At 40.9% G+C, this 18,073-nt stretch overlaps 1 protein-coding gene across 5 annotated transcripts in view; it reads left to right on the top strand.

Moving 5' to 3' along the window:
• Nucleotides 1-18,073, top strand: part of TMPRSS11E (transmembrane serine protease 11E) — a 41,896-nt gene that overhangs the window by 3,010 nt on the left and 20,813 nt on the right. For 3 of the 5 annotated variants that reach the window (XM_038136465.1, XM_038136461.1, XM_038136462.1), the window contains exon 2: nucleotides 16,158-16,288. The gene's annotated coding sequence lies outside the window, so the exon portion shown is untranslated. Of the gene's footprint in view, nucleotides 1-606; nucleotides 772-15,894; nucleotides 15,998-16,157; nucleotides 16,289-18,073 lie in introns of those variants that run through there. The other 2 variants (XM_038136464.1, XM_038136463.1) reach the window with 2 other exon arrangements.

The following is an 18,073-nucleotide window of genomic DNA, read 5'->3' as shown; positions in this document are numbered from 1 at the left end:
CGTGGAGCTCAGCGCAGTGAAGGGGTGGGGCGTGTATTTGGTAATCTCTACTCACTCCCCTCTGCTGTGATTTATATTTGCGGAAAGTACAGCTCTCTTCTTAGCTGTCACCTCACTGGAAGTGTATGGAACAATTACTGTGTGGTACAAACTGTCTAGCCCAATTAGACAGGGGTTTAAAGAACAAGCTTGACAAGACTAGGTGTCTACGTGGTACTATAGCAGACCCTATCATTAGCTAGATAGCCCTACCTTAACTTATCCTGAAATAGATGAATAGCACCCTGATGCAAACCAAGGAATTCTTTGGGTAACAAAAATAGTGTCCAGGCTCTGCACGCAGTATTCACACCCATGGGCAGCATCACAGTTTAAAGCTATACAAAATGGACAGATAGCTTTCAATAACATCATGGAGGGAACACGTCAGGTTCCTTTGTCTTGTGCCAGTGCATTTTTCTGTATTCTGTCCTGAGGAAGAAATGTGGAGGGTTTCAGTTTCTGATACTACAGACTTTTAAGAAAGAATTGAAGAGAGGCAGTGCCATGTGCTGTTTAGGTACCAGACTGTAAAGGTCACCTTTTCGAACTCTCACTGTCATAGCCAAGCACAGCAAGGCTTCAGTGTGCTGACAGTTCTGAGCATCTTCTGCTGTGTTTCTCTCTGCAGAGAGCTGTTCAGGGTTGAAGGTGTGATTAAAGACTGAATGTAATCATTGGGATAATGTTTCTCAGAAGTCATCTGTAGAGAAAGAAGGAAACTTGTATTTGGTGAGTTTGAAGGGAGTTTTCTGTTAATCAGTGGTTCTTTGAGAATCCTAAACAAAGTAAAACCCAGTTACCTGTTTGTCTTTAGCAGAGTTTATGGTGTCTAACAAGATGTGACCATAAATGGTGTTCTCAATAGGTAGTAGCCTCTTTTCCTACTCTGCTGCCCACCCCTTCCTCCAGCTCTTAAAATGTCAAAGGCCATTGAGTTTGTTGGGAGACGCTGCCTGCATTAATGGTCTGTCTTTGAGAAATCAGGTTCAGAGTAGCAGTTACTCAGAGGTTTAGTCTATTAGAAGCAATATCCAAAGGGAATCAAAGGGCAGAAAGCAGCTATGAAAAAATGCTACCCATCCCATAATTGTAGAAATGCTTCTTTGGCATGCATGTCTGGTTTTGGGTAGAGATTTTGTGTGTATCCATCTCTTGACCCCAAAACCATGAAACTACATCAATGGGACCAAATGTTATGTTTGTTCACTTAAAAGAAGGACGGTGTGTAAATAGACATGACCAATTGCATGAGGAGTTACTGTCTCATTCTCCACATATAAGCACGTAGATGGTCAAGTTGAGACATACATTTTATACATTTTATACATTTTACTGTGGAAGGAAATTCATTTGCTCCCAGTATTGTTCCCTTTTGCATCTGCAATCTTTATGGTCAGACTCTTGGTTGTGACTAAATGTCTTGGTTCAAATTGCAAAAGCTGTGCTGCTTTTCAAAGTGGCTTTACTGTGTTTGATTGCAGATGGCTGCAGCGTGCATCGCTGTCAGGAGATAAGCTGGTAATAGCCATTTGTGTCTGTGATGGGTTTTGCTTCTGTGATGGCTATAGTTTTTCCTATTATTTGTACTCATGAAACAGGCTGCCCTGTTCTTAACCTCTCATTCTAGCACCAAAGGAGATGTTAAGGCTGTGACTGTGTGTTGTCATTACAGTGCAGGTTTTGGCTTGTCTCTTGCTTTTGTACTCTCATTGTCTTCCAGCTGAATCACTGCTGTTATCTGGTATCACACCCTATTTTTAAGCCACAATGCTTTTCTGTTTCTGGGGCTGCTGGAATACTCATGCTTCATAGGACTGGAGTTTAGACTTGCTGATTCTGTGTCCTGCTTCAATTATCTGATGTTTCGGATTTTTTTTCCATGTGAGTTTGATTGTTTATCAAATAGTTTGATTGCTTATCTGTGTTACCCTCACTGGATACTTAGAATCATGAGTCAGATTGCAAAACTATGGGATTTCATAGATCAACAGTAGAGCTATAATAGAAGCTAGGGCTCAAAGGATATTGCTGGGTCTTCTGATTCCTCTTCCAACTCACACATTATCAATTACAGTTTAAGTGCTCTTGGCTGTTTGTTTACTTACAGAAGCTTTAGAATATCTGTAACTGAAGTTTAGAATAACAGGTTGAACAGTTGTTAAGTGCTCAGATACCATAAGAGTAGGTGTTCTATTGCCTTAAGTTTTAGAAGTAGGATTCATACTTTGGTGCTTTGCATCACCGTAAATGTTAAAGAAATGAAAGTAAATTACCAGGAAGTGCCTTGTCTGCAGTAGACAAGTGGTAAGAGGTGAAATGTTGGAAGGAAATTATTAGATTCTGAATCAGTGATCAGAATCAGTATTGACCAGATTGCATGTGTTTGAAGCCTTGATCTCTCGTAGTAGGTTTCAATGTAGCACTGAAAAAGTTGAAGCTCAAAGAATTACACATCTGGCTTCTGCACATCTGGAGACTTCAAGTCTCCTCCAGTTATGCATATGCCTCCAACACCGTCCCCCAAGAAACCCCTCCCCATTTCAAATTGGGTGACCCCTCTCCTTGTACGGTGTGTGTTGTGGTACAGTGCTTTGGCTGAATAATGTTTGTGAGCTAATCCTTAATGACTGAGTCCTGCTGCTGGAAGCTGAGGTGCCAAGTTGCATGGCACGGCTTCCTGTGGGGCTTGATTCGTCTTGATGAAACACTGTGATTGTCAGGGAGACAGCACATGTGCCAGAGGTAGCAGAAGGGGCCTTAGGCAACTCCTGTGCCTTCACAGGTTTGCCTCAGAGAGGAGTTATTGTGGGAGCAGGTAATGAAATGCAATAGATTTAAGATGACAGCATCAGTTGTTCAGTCCAGAAAAGCTTACGAACTTAACTTGACCTTTCAGATGTTTTCTGGGAGCATCTACTCACCAAACGTCTCAGTATGGCTCTGTGTTGTACATATGGAATGTGGTTTATCCTTTTCTTCTCAACCTTGGTTCTCTATCTGTTGTTGTTGTACTAATTGCTTCTGCAGCTCATCACAGCTGTACTCGGAACTTTCATTTGTTCTGTCTCCTTTCTGCTTCTCCTCTGTCACCTGGCTTTCTCTGCAAGGCACCAACAAGTTCTGCTGCAAAGCAAGGCAACTGAGTACAGCTTACCTTCTGTGACCCAGGTGTAGAAATTCTTCCATGCTGAGATGTTTTTTCAGACACAGCTTGCTCGGCAATTATTCAGATGAGTCATAAATACACGGGTCTAATTTAATCTGTGGTGTGGTTTTGAATTTGTCAGCACCGTTGGCTTACTCATTTGCTTTTTTCTGACATAGGATTTAATGTTTCATTTTGAGCCTATTTTTAGGGTTTTGTACTTTAACTCCTGTATCTTTTTTTTTTTGCCCCAAGAAGTACTTTGCATTTTTCTGAAAAGAGTTAACACAAGCCAGAGGATTTTCCGTTCCACATCTCCTAAAGTGAAAGCAGATGCAGAAACATGTAGTGTCACTGCACTGACTTTATCTGCCTTATCTTTGTCCTGGTGGTTTAGAACCCGTTCAACCAGCTGGATTCTGATGTATTGAAGAATCTACATGTTTGTTTTTTTTGTTTTCTGCTCCTGAAATCCCTAGCTATTACAATAAATTTTCAATTCACCTGTAGTGTTTTATTTCCATAACCCCAAATTATCCTAAATTTTCTTTAATCTGACCTGCATGACTCCTCGTTTCTTGGTTTGTAAGGAGTAACTCTGTCTTTTGGGATTCTGAAGGGAGCTGACCCTGGTTAGCAATTAATAATCAGCTGATGGCTCAGGTCCATCCAGCAAGATGAGGGATAGAATCAGAAGAACAAATGCAGGAGAAACTCTTGGGTCAAGATGAAGGCAATTTAAATGAAGGACAGTGTATGTGTGTGGACATCAAGTGACACAAGGGCAGTAACTTGCCACCTTGAAATGGGATGCCCAGCCAGTCTCCAAGCAACAATTACTTTGGAAAATATGACCCTTGGATTTTTTTGACAAAAGATATGTGATATGTGATGAGGTAATCAATTTAATAAATTTGGGTCAGCTGTCCTGTCAGTGACCCCTTACAATCTTCTATCTACCCTTTAGCCTACTTGCTGGCAGGGAGTGGAAAAGTAGAGTGGGAAACAGAGAAGGTCTTGTTGCTGTACAAGCACTGTTCAGAAATAACTGAAATATTGGTGTTTTATCAATACTATTTTGATCACAAATCCAAAACACAGTACCATATGGGCTGCTGTGAAAAATATTCATCCCAACCACCAAGTATACTCTCCTATGGTAGTACTCTCTGCAGTCAATTGAACAGTTTTAATTGCCTCCTGTTTTATTTTATAACCTACTAACTGCTGCTTTGAAGTTCTTCTTAAATTTTTATCATGTAGCAACATGTTAGTAATTCTTCCAAGTATTGAAGTAGAAATCATAATTACGTGTGTATGATAGGTTAATTGCCTTAATTATTGGCTTCCTTGGGTATTATAGTTGCTGCAAATGGGGATATATTAGATAAGAACTTGACAATCCAAAGAACAGCCAGAAATTACTTTGCATTGGGAACAAAAAGAACTTTTGTCTGTGGACAAAAATATTTGGTGGTCTGAGGTTTTTTCCCCTTCAAGGTCAATCTGACAATGCTAGATTACTTCATTTTTAAGCTTCTGTATTTTTAAAAATATATACTTAAACTGACTTTTTTCAGGCTGTTCTATAAGGTTAAATAATTTTTAAAATTTCAATTTCTGAGTTACTTCAAATTAATCAATTCCATTTGTTCTGCTTATCATGGCTCTAATTTTGAGATGTGGCCACAGGATATTTTGTTCAACCTCAGTAAACACCTTCTAGTCTTAGGTCTGACAAGGTGGCTGTGACACTGAGGAAGCCAGGTACCTTCAGATTTGATTCCTTATCATTGTTGTCTCCTCATTTTGGAAGACTGTATGAAATCTGTCCCTCTTCAGAAAAGACTCCTAGATTTTGTGGACCCCTTGGTTCCTAGCTGCCCTTTTGATGTAGGAAAGTGTGTGGGCCCTGTTTTGTGTCACAGCCACCTTACAGTGCTTATGGGATTGTTTGTGAAAGGGACAGGTTTCAATTCCCGTGTTATGAAGCAGATCACATCACATCTGGGTGTTTTAATTTGATCAGTCAATTAAAAACTCTTAAATGGATGAAGTTAGATGGTGTATGGAAATATGGGCAGTATCAAGGCAACCCAAACAACATGAAGTCTGGCTTTCTCAAAAGAAAGAAAGGAATGCTACAAGGTTATGGAACCTAAAGTCTAGGATGTAATCTCTGATTGATTGGTAAGTGGCAAAAGGGATGCCAGAGCCCTGTGAGCCTGCTCCTGATGGGGGGATGCTGTGGAGTTGGGAGCAGGTGACCATGCTTCTTGTAACAGAAAGAGCAGCTTCTTTGGGGGAGGGATTGCATAGTGTTTGCTGCAATCCAGAAACCAAGCAGAGTGACCAGAATCAAACCTGCCAAAGAGGACAAGTCTCTTAGGAGAGACCTGCCTATACATGTTTTGAATTTTTATTTTTTTTTATTTGCATAGGCACTTTGCTTTTCCTGCTTAAAAAGTTCATTTTAGCTTGTAGTAAATTTTTTCTTTTAAAGTTGAAAAGTCTTTTAAATTTCTGCAGAGCTTGCCACTCTGGAGATGTCTTGACAGATGCAGCTAGGGAGGTCAACTTAGCAGGTGAAAGCTACTACAGATGGCTGTGTGCAGGGAGGCTGCTTGGCAGCCTCAGCTGGCCTGGGCTGCACAGACACTGCCTTTTTGACTACCTGCTGGCAAGGAATGGTGCATTGTGATGGCTTTCCCATCTGCTAGTGTGTGGGATGTGGCTTTCTTCCGAGTGAGAAACTAGGCACTATTAGCAGATTAACAGTCTAGGGGCTTTTTGCTCTTTTCTAGGATCAGAAGCTTTAGCCATTAAGCAATATCTCCATGCCTGTCCTAGCTCCTGATGTATGCCTGTCTGGATTGCCAGCACTGCTCACAGAGCCAAAGTCAGCTTTTTTGCCACTTTCTCAAGATACTTGCTGTTGCAGCAAGGCCAAGCAACTTGGGTTTGTATGGATCTTTGTCTGACTGGCTTTTGGTTAGTGTTGTTGGCTGTGTCACTGATCACCTCACCCCTAAGAGTTCCCTTGTTATCTAGGAGCCCTGAGTTTAAACACCAGCCTTTCATCAGTACAGGTATAAATATCATCGCCCTTTGATATGGTGGCATCGAACTATTGAGGGTAAGTATAGAGGAAATGTGGTTGCAGAAGACTTTTTTCTCCACAAGAAACCAGGCTTTGGTATTTTTTTCTGGGTCTGATACCAGTCTGGTACAGATCCAAAATCAGATCTGCTATTTCACTTGTAGTTCAAAAGAGAAATGGAAATACTAGTAGTAAATATATTCTGATTATCAGGTCATCTGCTGTGGGAGATACTGTAAGGATGTGCTTATTGCATGTTCTTTCTCTTTTACTTCATTGCCTTGTAATGTAGTACTCCAAGTGCAAGTTGGACCAGAACAATTGTACCTCACAGTGGTCCCACTTTATTAATGCAGTAGGTTATGTCTTAGAGGCCAACGTCAGTTGTGCGGAAGGTTATGTCCTTTGGGAGATCCTTGTTTTTATGAGCCATTTGCTGATTGCTTTGATATGTGCTAAGTGAAGACTTGTGCTGTGTTGCCACAGCTGGAGACAAATTCCCTCCAGTTACGTACAGGTAAAGTGATGTCAGCCTGGAACTGCCCTGCTATATAAAGCTGGATAGTCAACTGCTTTATACTTTTCATAAATATTGCACAGCTGTTTGTCACATTCATATCTTGCAGCAAGATAGTAATTGGATAATGTGTGAAAACCCACTGTAAATTCATTGCTTTTAATTTCACGAAACGCCTGTAGCATTCGCATTGTTTGATAATTTTACAAGTGCTGGAACTTAAACCTGGCCCTGCAGGTGGTTAAGTCATGTCTCCTCTCTAGTGTGATATCTCTGCCTGTGTGTCATGTTGTCTTAAGGAGTCAAAATTAGAGAGAGGTACTTCCTTTTTTTGTTTGCGAAAGCCTGAGGCTTGTTCTGGCTATAGGTGCTTAGAAATATTGGCAGAAATATCAGAAAATACAGTGATTAAAACTATCATATTCCATGGTTCCCTGCTGTTTTGGAGGTGTGTTTGGTTGCTTCCCACCTTGCTAGGCAAACTGTGGAGCTTTTCAGGCCTTGGATTTGTCAATTCCTTCCCTCTTTATGCTTAACTAAGAATGTGACAGAAATTTTCATGCTTGTCCAGCTTCTGCTCTTGTGTTGTTTTATTGTCAGGTGCTGATGGTCTCTGATTTGCTAGCTACTTTTTGTGTGGGGTAGTAGCATCTTGAGAACCAGATGAAGTCTTAATGTTGTAACTGCTGTCACACGTCCTCAGGATGGGGAGCTTCTGTTCTCCCCTTCCTCATGCTCCACTCCATAAAAGTTATTTTTGAATGTTTGGTTAAAATTACCTGACCTTAGCAAATGCTAATAAAAGAATGAATAAATTCTATTCTGCTGAACACAGAAGAGAAACTACTTCTAAAGAGGGACTCCAGAGTACAGACCTCATTAGGCTGATGTGAAGAATTTCCTTAACTTTTTGTTTTGAATACATTTTCTGTTGGTACTCCTTTAACAGTCCGAGAGTCTGTTGGTCTTAAAGACTTTCTAACTAACATGCCAAAATTTATCAGCCAGTTTGTCTTGACCAAACTGTTCACTGAATCTTTCCGTGATTCTTTGTTATGTTGACATTTTATAACCAGATTTTGTTATTTTGCCATCTTCCTTTGGAGATATCACCAGCTTTTTCAAGGGCATCTTAATAGACTCCTTTCCTCTGCTCTGTATTGTCTCTTTTCCCCCCTTGTTTCTAAAGCCTTTTTTGTCACAAGAGGATAGACTTGGACCAGGCTTCCAGTATGGTGACCTGAAACAGCCTTCATATTTCTTATAGATGTTTAATCTATTTAGCTGTCAAGACCAGATGAGAGTCACTAAGAATAGGTCCAACACGCCCACACTGCTGTCACTCGGAGGACCGGATGTGTGGCAGACATCCTGCAGGTAGCATTAAATTGGATGATCTGCATTCTGGAAGAAGTCTGACCAGCTAAACTGAGTATGGCAGTAACGTGTAGACAGACAGTGATACTGGGGCATGTTAGTGGAGCACCAATTAGATGGGTCTAAAAACCAATAGCTTTAAAAGCCTTAGTTTATTGATAAGGTGTATCTGAATATGAATTGCCTAGCTATCTGCAGTAGAAAACTCTACACTCCAGACAAATCATCTCCCTGTTCCAGGTGTTCAGCACTAGTACACAGGTATCCTGGGAAGAGACTGGCAGCCAGAGTCACTTCCAGTCAGAGACCAATTCAGCTGTTGGGGCTGTATGATCTAACAATGAATGCTGGTGTTTTCCTAGCTGGAGCCAAGTGGCTACTTGTTCGTGGTGGATTTTCATTGTTTGGCTTCTCTTTCTTGAAAGAGAATGAAGAACTGAAGAGAAATAACCACCTTTTTTTATTAAATATGTATAGGTACGTATCATGCCTTAGTGACATGCCGTTGCAAGCAGTAAACTGATTTTGGTTTTCCTTTTCATATAGGAGTTAAAGTTGTAGGTGGTCAGAATCTAGGTCCTAGTGAAGCATCTTTCATATTTTGATACACCATTTCACTTTCAGCATCCTTTCCTGCCTTAGATGTTTGTTCAGGCAGTAGGAGCTAGTCCTCTCCATCCCAGAAGTGCTTCTGAATGTAGCTCATAAATAAGCTGTCATTTTGAAACCTGCAGTCTGCAGAGGAAAGTAGTGCAGTTGTCACCAGAAGTGGAGGTAAGGGAGAAGGTCAAGGAAGACTTATTTTCAAGATGTAAAGATGGAGACCTTCATCTGAAATACAGAGCAGTGCAGCATATGCTATTCCAGTCATGAATAATGGTTAGAACATAGCAAGCTGCTTTACTTAACAGTTAGGAATGTCTAAAGAAGACCTAGTAGCTTAAATTACACAAATGAGTCTTCACTCCTCACACAATTAAGTTTTCCACGTTATTGGCAAACATTACACTTGGAGCAGAATAACACAAGCTTAGATTTCTTCAAACTGATTATATTTAGATTTTTGTCTGGCCTGGTTGGAGTGTGTGGGAGAATTTTGCTTGTTAGGTTTTTATCTTGCATCTTGTGGCTAGTGACAGACTGCTTGTTGCTGTTACAGCAGCAGCTCCACCTCTTTCCAACATCAATTAGGAGAGGTTACATACAAATTAAGTAAACTAGTCCTGGGGCTATTTGTGAGAATGACCACAATGATACAGGATGAGAAGGGGAGGCAGAGGGGGGAAAAGGATTCATGGTTAACAGGTTTCTTATGTTTTCTTCTATTATTTTTTTCTGGGGTATTTTATTTCAGGACAGGGGAAGGGGATAATAGTTAGCTACAAATAATGCTGTAAAGGTGCCGCACCCCAGTGCTCCAGGAAGGATGGATAGGGATGCCGGAAAAAGGGGTGACCTTTGGATTGCTTTTGTTCAGCTTGGTACAAGTCAGCTGAGTCATGTTGACTCCATGGTTGTTTCTATCCCATCACAGCACAAAGCAACATTATATTAGCTTAACATCTTGTTGTAAATCAGATGGAAGTAAGTTTGGGTCACTCTGCAGTTGGCAGCTGATTAGTGATTGCAGTTCAGCAGGTAATTGGTCACTAGTTAATATGCAGTGACTTGGCTGATAGCAGGCATCTCTCCTCAGGCTCAGCTCCTTGCAGGACCACCTCACAAAACTTGTGCCTTGTGATCCTGTCTGCCAGCATAGTGGGCTAAATATGTGGCTTTGGAAGGCAAGCTTGTGTCTTCAAACATAGGACTCTCAAAGATGTAGACCTTGCTGTTTTTTTCAAAAATCCTTGGAGCTGTTTGGTTGGATAATTAGAAATGTCTGCTTAGTTGTCTACCAGGTACAAGCTTTTGGTTTTCATGCAAAATTAAATACAAATGACTTTAGCAGTGTCTCCCGCAGGTTATTCTCAGTGTAAGAATCCTGGACTTCTGACAGTATAAACAGCACTTTCTGACCTGGTCATGTCTGGGAATTGACTTTCCTCCATCAGTGCTGAACTTGCAGGGAGAATACTTGAAGTGTGTTATACTGTCTGGCCCTGGAAAGAACAATGGTAAGAGCAGTGTCCCCCTGGAGTTTGATTCAGTTGTCATCATATTGGCTTCTAACACTATCTGAGACACCTTGGGATATATAAGTGTCCTCCTGGGTCTGGCACACAGGACTTGGTCAGATCCTCACCTTTCCTGAGCAGCAGTTGGAGCCTGTGTGTGACAGAGATGTCAGCACAGACACAGAGCTGCCTGCTGTTGGTTCCTTTGGTCTTGAAGAAAGAGGCAGAAGAGCCAGTCCAGCAGTACCTGACTGCTAGGCTAAGGGCATGGGGAATTGATGCTTGTGAATGTTAGCTACTAGTAGTTTTGCCCACAAGTGTGTCAGTGTTTGAAGCACAGGTAATAGTAAGAGAACATCTCCCTCTCTCTGCAGCTGAATATATTGGAAGTTTGTTCTCCTTTTGAAATCTATTAGCACTCATTCTGGTCTTTGTGGTGGACAAAACCAACTTCAGTTACAGATATTTTTTGTAAAGGACAATAACTTTGAAAAGTTGTAATTTTTTTTTTGTTGAAGTCTTTTCTTTCTTGACAGTCCAGGTTTTGCTGACTCATGGGAATGTCATGGATGGCTGAACATCTTGAATACATGCTCATCATCTTCAGCATAAGATTTAGGGTTGCCAAGCACTTTACAAGGGCTTGGCCTGGGAAATTTCAGGAGTATTTGAACTAAAATACTGTTTATAATGGATGAGCACTAGTCTGTACAAAGTCAACTGCCAAGCTCTTGTGGAGTCACCATCAATGCAAAATTTGTTTTGTGGACTATGAGTGAGCAAGACTGCCTTCCCAAATTAAAAATTTTGCAAACTTCTAGACTTTTGCATTCTGCTGGTGCTAACAGCTGTGTTGAATGAGATTTGGATCAAGCACAGAAGGCATTTACATGACTTCAAGTTGTAACAATATTGGCTAGCTTTACAGTGTGGAAGGAAAAATATTTCCTGTTATTTATTAGCAGCTTAGCTAATATTAGCAACTAAGTCATACAGTCATGAAAGCTCTTGGCTGGAACTGTGTCTTGCAGCACTTGTTCATACAAAGCATTTTTTCAAGCATTGGGTGCAAGACCAATTTTTAATGAATATTATGCCCTGGCCCTGACAAATCCTTTGTGTTCACCGTGAGACTCTCAGTGTTAAAATGGAGAGGGCTTCACAGACACTGGTATTGATCAGCTGACTGGGAGGCTATGTGAGCCTGAGCTCACCTCGCAGCGTAATTGCCTTTCTCTGTGTGCCATCCTGCAGAGAAGCCACCCTTTTAGAAAAGCAGTGAACAAATGAAGGGTGAAAAGTCACCCTTTTCCTCACCTGGGCAGCACCATCGTTAATTTGGCAAAGTTCAGAGCACTTCTCTCTGTGGCTCAAGAATGAAAACTGCTGGATGAGCAAAGATAGCTCATATATGGAGTGGTTTCTTCCTGCCCTGTGGCTTCAAGCTATCAGCTATGTGTTAAAAGTTAGTTTACATGGTTAGAAACCATGCAGTCAGTTTTCTTTAAACATCATGTATCCATTTCTGTTCCCTTCCAAATGGTTCTTTTCCTGTGCTTCTTTCCCACAAGTCCAGAGAACGTGGGGAAAAAAGGTTTAGTCGAGACGGAGCTGACTACTTAAGGATGAGCTACCATTCAAGAGTACCAGTGAGATGTTCTCCTCCATTTTGCTGACTGGTCCCTGTCAGGAACAGAACAGGAGCTGGTTTATCACTAAACTTCTCCCCTTGTAGTTGCTGTGTGCTGGAGCATGCTTCCCTGGCTCCCTGAAGAGATGCTGCCTGGAAGTGTCTGCATAGCAGAGATGATTGGGTGAGATGGAGTCTTCTTCCACTTAAGTCCAAGAGCCTCATTTCTCCCCAAGTGAGGGAGGTACAGTCTATTTGTAGTATGCAGACACAGCCTGAAAAACACAGCTGTCACCAGCACTGTTTGATTCCATGTCCCCACCCAAATGCTTTGTGAGCCGAATTCCCTGCATTAGCATTCTCTTTTTTTAGCAACCCAAACCAAGGCCTGGCCCACCCAGTTTCAGCAGGCAGGAAGGATAAAACATCCTGAGAACCCTGCCTCACTGCAGGGGGATCACATGTGTGATCATGTGAGATCATGACGTGCTCAGCACAAAGATGTTGCTGTGTTTTTATTGCAGCCCTGTTACAGCTAAGCATTCCAGATGTATGTCTCCTGCTCTAGTGTAAATATGTGCACTACTGGCACCAGGGTGGAGGCCATCCCCTTACATCTAAAAGAACGGGGGGAAAAAAGCAATCTCAAATAATGCTGTGTTCCAGCTAGTTAAAACCTTGAAACGAAGACTCTTGGTGTTTGTAGTGGAAGGTTGCTGGTTGTAGAAAGATTCTCCCACTGCTGTGTGCACTCTCTTTGGTACTGAGTGTTACAGGGTACTCAAAGCATGGTCCGGACCTTTTGTTTCTTGCAGGTGATGAAGCTCCAGGCATGCTAGAGAAGTCATCTGTGATTGCTGCTGGGACACTTTGACAGCAGGAAGGAATTTGGATCAGTCTGCCAGAATAAACCTTTTCTGAGTACTAGAGCTGGAGGCACAAGCAGTTGCATGCAGCCAGGGCAGCACTGTTCTTGCTGGGCATGGTCTGGTGCACCTCTGTACAGCATGGACTGGAGCAATGAAATGCAGCAGGTCATGGGTTGTGTCCCTCATGTGTTGGTGGTTACTTGTATGGTGTCTTTGCTCTGTATTCCCTGAGTCCGGTATCTCTGCAGTGGGACTGTGACTTGGCCCTCAGTGTGGTAGGAAGGTTTCTGAATCCATGAGACTGCAGGGTCCCCTGGGTTAGTACTGAAGAGCTGTTCCTTTTTGCTGTCTAGGACTTCTAACATTGGTATTTCTTTATTTGTTGGTATAACCTTTAATTTTCCTTGTTCATTTCTGGATGGATGAGAATCATATAAATTTCTGAATTTTTTTCCTTTTTGTTTAGCTGAGTTTAGTTCTTTGTCATTTGTAGGAGCCTCAGCCTACATAGGGAAGTGTTTCAAGGTTTAATTTCCAGCATTTTTGATTCTCATCTTACTGATGAGAATCTCACCACTACTTTCCCTTTCCTGGTTTAGAAACTAGAGCTTTGCTCAAGATCATATCTACTTCAATTTCCTTGTGTCTCCTTCTTCATACAGACTAAGGACGACCTGAAAATATTTTTGTCCTTTCACAAACAGGTTGTTAATTTCATCATTCACAATAGGAATAAGCTAATTAAATAGCTCTTCTTCTTAATACTAGCTTTGTAAAACAGTTATGTTAAACAGAACACACAAATACCAAATTACTTTGCTCTTTGGAGTAATCTTTCATCCCTTAGAGATGCGTGTAAATCCAAAAACAAATTCTTAGGAGAGATATTTTTGTTAATTGCCCTGTTCTTCTCCCCTTTTTTTATTTTGCCTTTAATGAGACTTGCAACTTAGTCTCCAAGCATGTGTTGCTGCCTGTATGTGAATAGTCATCCCTGAAGTAATGGGAAGAAATCTTCAGCTAGTGGGTATTAGCACAGCTCTGTGCTGGGTGAAGATGAAATCAGCTGATGATGATTTGAGTCATCCAAAACTGAGCCTATCAGTTTCTGTTGTTGCGCTAAGTCCTACCCAGGTAATTCATTACAGCAGCAGCTGATTGTTCTTGCTTCTCTGTGTTTCAAGGACTGCCCAAGGAGAGGTTAAATACTATGGTGATGGTATGGACTGTGGGCATGTCCATGTCTCAACAGCACTTACGGAAGAAAACGAGAGCTGTCCTGGCAAATATGATGGGGAGGAGTCACAAGGGTTGCTGAAGCAATCCTTGTGACACATTAGTAGAGCAGGATCTTGTTAATGGATTAGTGTTTAAGACAATTCTTCAGCATTCTGCAAGTCAGGGCAGTTCTGGATAATGTTCATTTCTCAACTAGGGAAGAGATTGACAAGGCAGCAGGAGGCTCCAAACAGAAAAATTTCTACACAGTAATTTAATAAGGAGGAGAGTTTTTTTAGGATTATCCTAAATGAGAGACTGATTAAATGCTGCTTGACTCAGAGCCTTAGGTGAAACTGTACGGTTTGCTCTTAAGGGCACAAAGGAAGCAGAATAAAATGGGGAAAAAAGTGAAGATTCACAGACACAAAGAATTGCTTCTGTATCCACTGGCTTCACAATACATGAGTTCAATTAAGTTCATACTATAGCAGTAAAAAAGGACAGCTGAAGATTGAGGTTTGGTTGTGCTGTAAGCTCTGTTGTAAGTAATGCGCAGCTTCTACACAAGCTGTTGGCACCGGTGCTGCTGAGCAGAATCCTGGCTATTCTGTAGCTTGTGCTGATACAGTTTCTAGCAAAGCAGCCCATCCTGTTAGTGTTTTGTTAGGGACGAGTCAAAGCAGTGTTCTAAAAGGAGGAAGTTATCAAGTGCCTTTTCAAAGGCTGAAACAGCACTTACCTTTGTTTGCTTATGGCTTGCTTACTGTATCCTTTATGCAAGGATAGAGAATGAAGTCATAGGATGTGGGATTATTTAGGTGACACTAAAGGTGACACTAAATGTATCACAGCATTTGTGGATGAGACAGGATAGTGAGCTCTTTATGGGGAAATTCCAAGCTCTGTGCAAGCCCTGTAGGAAACTTTGGGGCTTAAGATAAAGCCGTGAACCTGCCCTGGAATCAGTCATATGTCTGTCCCTTCATGGATTTCCTTCTTTATAACAACCAAACCAGAGTTAAGTGACAGATATGCCTTACTATCATAGGGTATGCCTGCTCAGACACCACTAAATTTTTTTTAAAGTCTAGCTTTGTGTTAAATTTCTTCCAGCTTCAGTTCCTGCAGTTACTGTGCTTGAGGGCTACATAGATTCTCATGTTCGGAGGGACTTGACATCAGCAAGATTATCTGGTTTGGACATATCAGGTAGACTGAGATTCAGGCTAGAGCAGATTCCCAAGGTGGATTGAAGGCTTCAAGTTCCAAGCATATTTTGACTTGAATTAAACAGACTATTAATAAAAATAAACTTGGCAGCAAGTCCCCTGGCCTTGGTAATCAATCAAGAACTGATGACAGCCTCAGCTATTGTGGTGCGACTAAGTGAAAAAGCAAAATGTGAGTGAAGGTCCTTATGTATTGAAAACTTCTTTTTGTTTCCTAAAGTTTCATAATGAAAGATATTCCCTCAATAAAATGAGAAAGGAAAGGTTTAGTAGTTATTTTTTTGTGTGGGCCTGATAAAGGATATTCCCTTTCGTGAAAGTACACTCAAACTATTGCCAATTTGTAAAGTGTGTTGGGTGCATACTCTTCTTTTTTCTTCACACAGAAGTTTGAATATACCTTTCCTGAACACTTTAAAATAATTATTTTAAAACCTATTTTTGCTTAATATTTAAAATATTGCTAATGTGCTACTGTGCAACTGAGACACTTGAGTGCAACCATGAGGAAAAGCATAAACTATGGAATTTGGATTTGCATTTGTAATGGGTAACAAGAGAGCTGTGTTGCAAACTTTTTTTGTGACATTAATTATATAGATCTTACTTTTTCTATTCCAGTTTTCCCATCCTGTAGGCAGACTTTCATTCTTTCCCAACTGTGGCTGTAGACCACAACTGTGACACAGTTGCAATGTTCTGCACTGAGGACTGAACTCTCTAAACTTGTGGCTACAAAGGTGTGGTGAGGTGTGTGCTTCAAGAGTTGTAATTGTGTTGACTTTTTCTTGAAGGAAAAGGAATTTGTCAAGCAGGAGCCTCTGTAGATGCAAATATTCTTTCAGGAGTTTTCTATTCTAATGTTAACTGAGAATTCTTATGAATAAAGGGGATTTTATTGTCTTGGCAGGTGTCTTGGCAACTGGACAGTTTTGGAGGAGAAAAGATGAGAAACATAATTGGCTCATCAATCACTGATGCATTAATGTCTTCTCAATGTCCCCATGTGAAAGAAAAAGTAACTTTCTGCCTTGACTTCAGGTAAGTGCCTGTTGTATGCCATACCTCACCTGCCAAATTTTGGGAGGATCTAAGAAAATAACACTGTCTGTCTGAAATTAATTTCAAAAACAAGTGGCAAATTTTGGTCATGTGCGAGACATGAGTGCTTTGCTTTAAGCTCTCTCAGATCAGAAAATCTGTCCAGCTAAACTGGGGGGCCACAGCCCCTTTCTGGGGTCTGATGTGTCATCAGGTGCAGACCACGCAGAGAGGGCAACCTGTAGCCGGGAATGCCTGTTGCTGCAGAGCACAAGCCTGTCTGTACCTGGAGCTTAATGCACTGTCAGGTGCTGAGAATGTAGTGCCCAGAGCTACCTGGCAGTCAGGCTTAATGATCCCTGTAGGACCATTCCAATTGAACTATTCTGATGAGAAGTGTGCCATGGTTCCTCAGCTCTCTAAAAGAAAAGACACAAATATGTCCTTCCTGTGGCTCCTGGTCAAGGTAGGTGGGTCAGACCACATTTTGCTCAGAACACAGATGGGGAAAACATTGATTCCAGGCTGTTGGTTGTTCTATCAAAGGATTAATAGTACTTTGTTATTGTTATGAAGGAATGCCTGGCAGCTAAATGAACTAGGTTCTTGTGGAGTAATCAGTGGAGGGCACCTAGAGAATATGAGACACAGCAGTCAGATTATGGTCCTTCCTGACTGTGTTTTTTAAACTTCCAGTGTTATGAGTCAGGAAATTCTTGGATCGCAAAGTTGAGTCATCACATTAAGAGCTTTATGTGGCATTTTCTTCCAGAAAACCGATTATTCCATTTGGATGTGCAAAATAGTTGACATTTTACATAAGCTGAAGCAAAGAGTCACGTACCTGACCTAGTTTTTATATGTCAGAATTTTCTTGCCTATTTAACTTGGCCACTCTTGTTTGAAGTCCCCTAGTAACTCTATGAGGAGAAACTGTGAAGAGTGGTTTCCTGTTCACTTTCACTACTCCACACGGTACTCTCTAGACCCCCATCTCTTTCTATACCTTACAGTCCTGTCTGTTTCGGCATCTCATGCATAGAAGCTGCTTTGCTCCTTTCATCAGCTGTTCTGCTTTCTTTTACTGTTCCTCTATATAAGCTTTGAGATGGGCAAGTGGACCAGAATTTATATTCAGGATGCAGGCAGAATATTTATTAATATTGGGATATAAGATATAAGTTTGTTTCCTTTTGCTTTTCTATTCTCTTAACAAGTAGTTTCTAGCATTCTTTTTGGGTTTCTTTTTTTTTTTTTCTTTTTTTTTTTTTCCCCTGAGTGCTTTTGAATTGATATTCTCATAGGAAACTGCCTCAGTCTTATTTCTGAAAGGAATAATAATTCAACTCCTGACACCTAGGGGGTATGGTTAGGACTGGGGTTTTTTTAGTATGTGCCACTTCACACTTTTTAATTCCAAAGTTCATCTGTTATTTTATTACATGGTATCTCAAAATTATGTTTCTGTAGAGTGCTGTAATTTTTCTTTGTATGATGATAACTGGACAGTTATTGTATGATTATCTTCTCAGTATTTCTTTTTTCCACACAATATATGAATATAGCAGAGATTCCTATGATAGTGAGATGGCTTCAGACAAAGCATTATCATTTATTTATTTTATTTACTTGTTCCAAATGGGTTTGTTGTTTTTTAGATACCATTATGTTTGGCTTTAGTCTTCCTCAGGGCTTTTTTATTTTCCTTTACCAGGTAGGATGCATTTGCTCTAAGACTAACATTATCTCTTGAAATAATCTCTCTGTCTCCAGAAAACGTGCACT

Source organism: Motacilla alba, chromosome 4 (assembly GCF_015832195.1).
Source record: "Motacilla alba alba isolate MOTALB_02 chromosome 4, Motacilla_alba_V1.0_pri, whole genome shotgun sequence".
Classification (NCBI taxonomy): Eukaryota; Metazoa; Chordata; class Aves; order Passeriformes; family Motacillidae; genus Motacilla; species Motacilla alba.
Note: the sequence above shows the minus strand (reverse complement) of the source record. Positions and strands in the feature narration are given on the sequence as shown.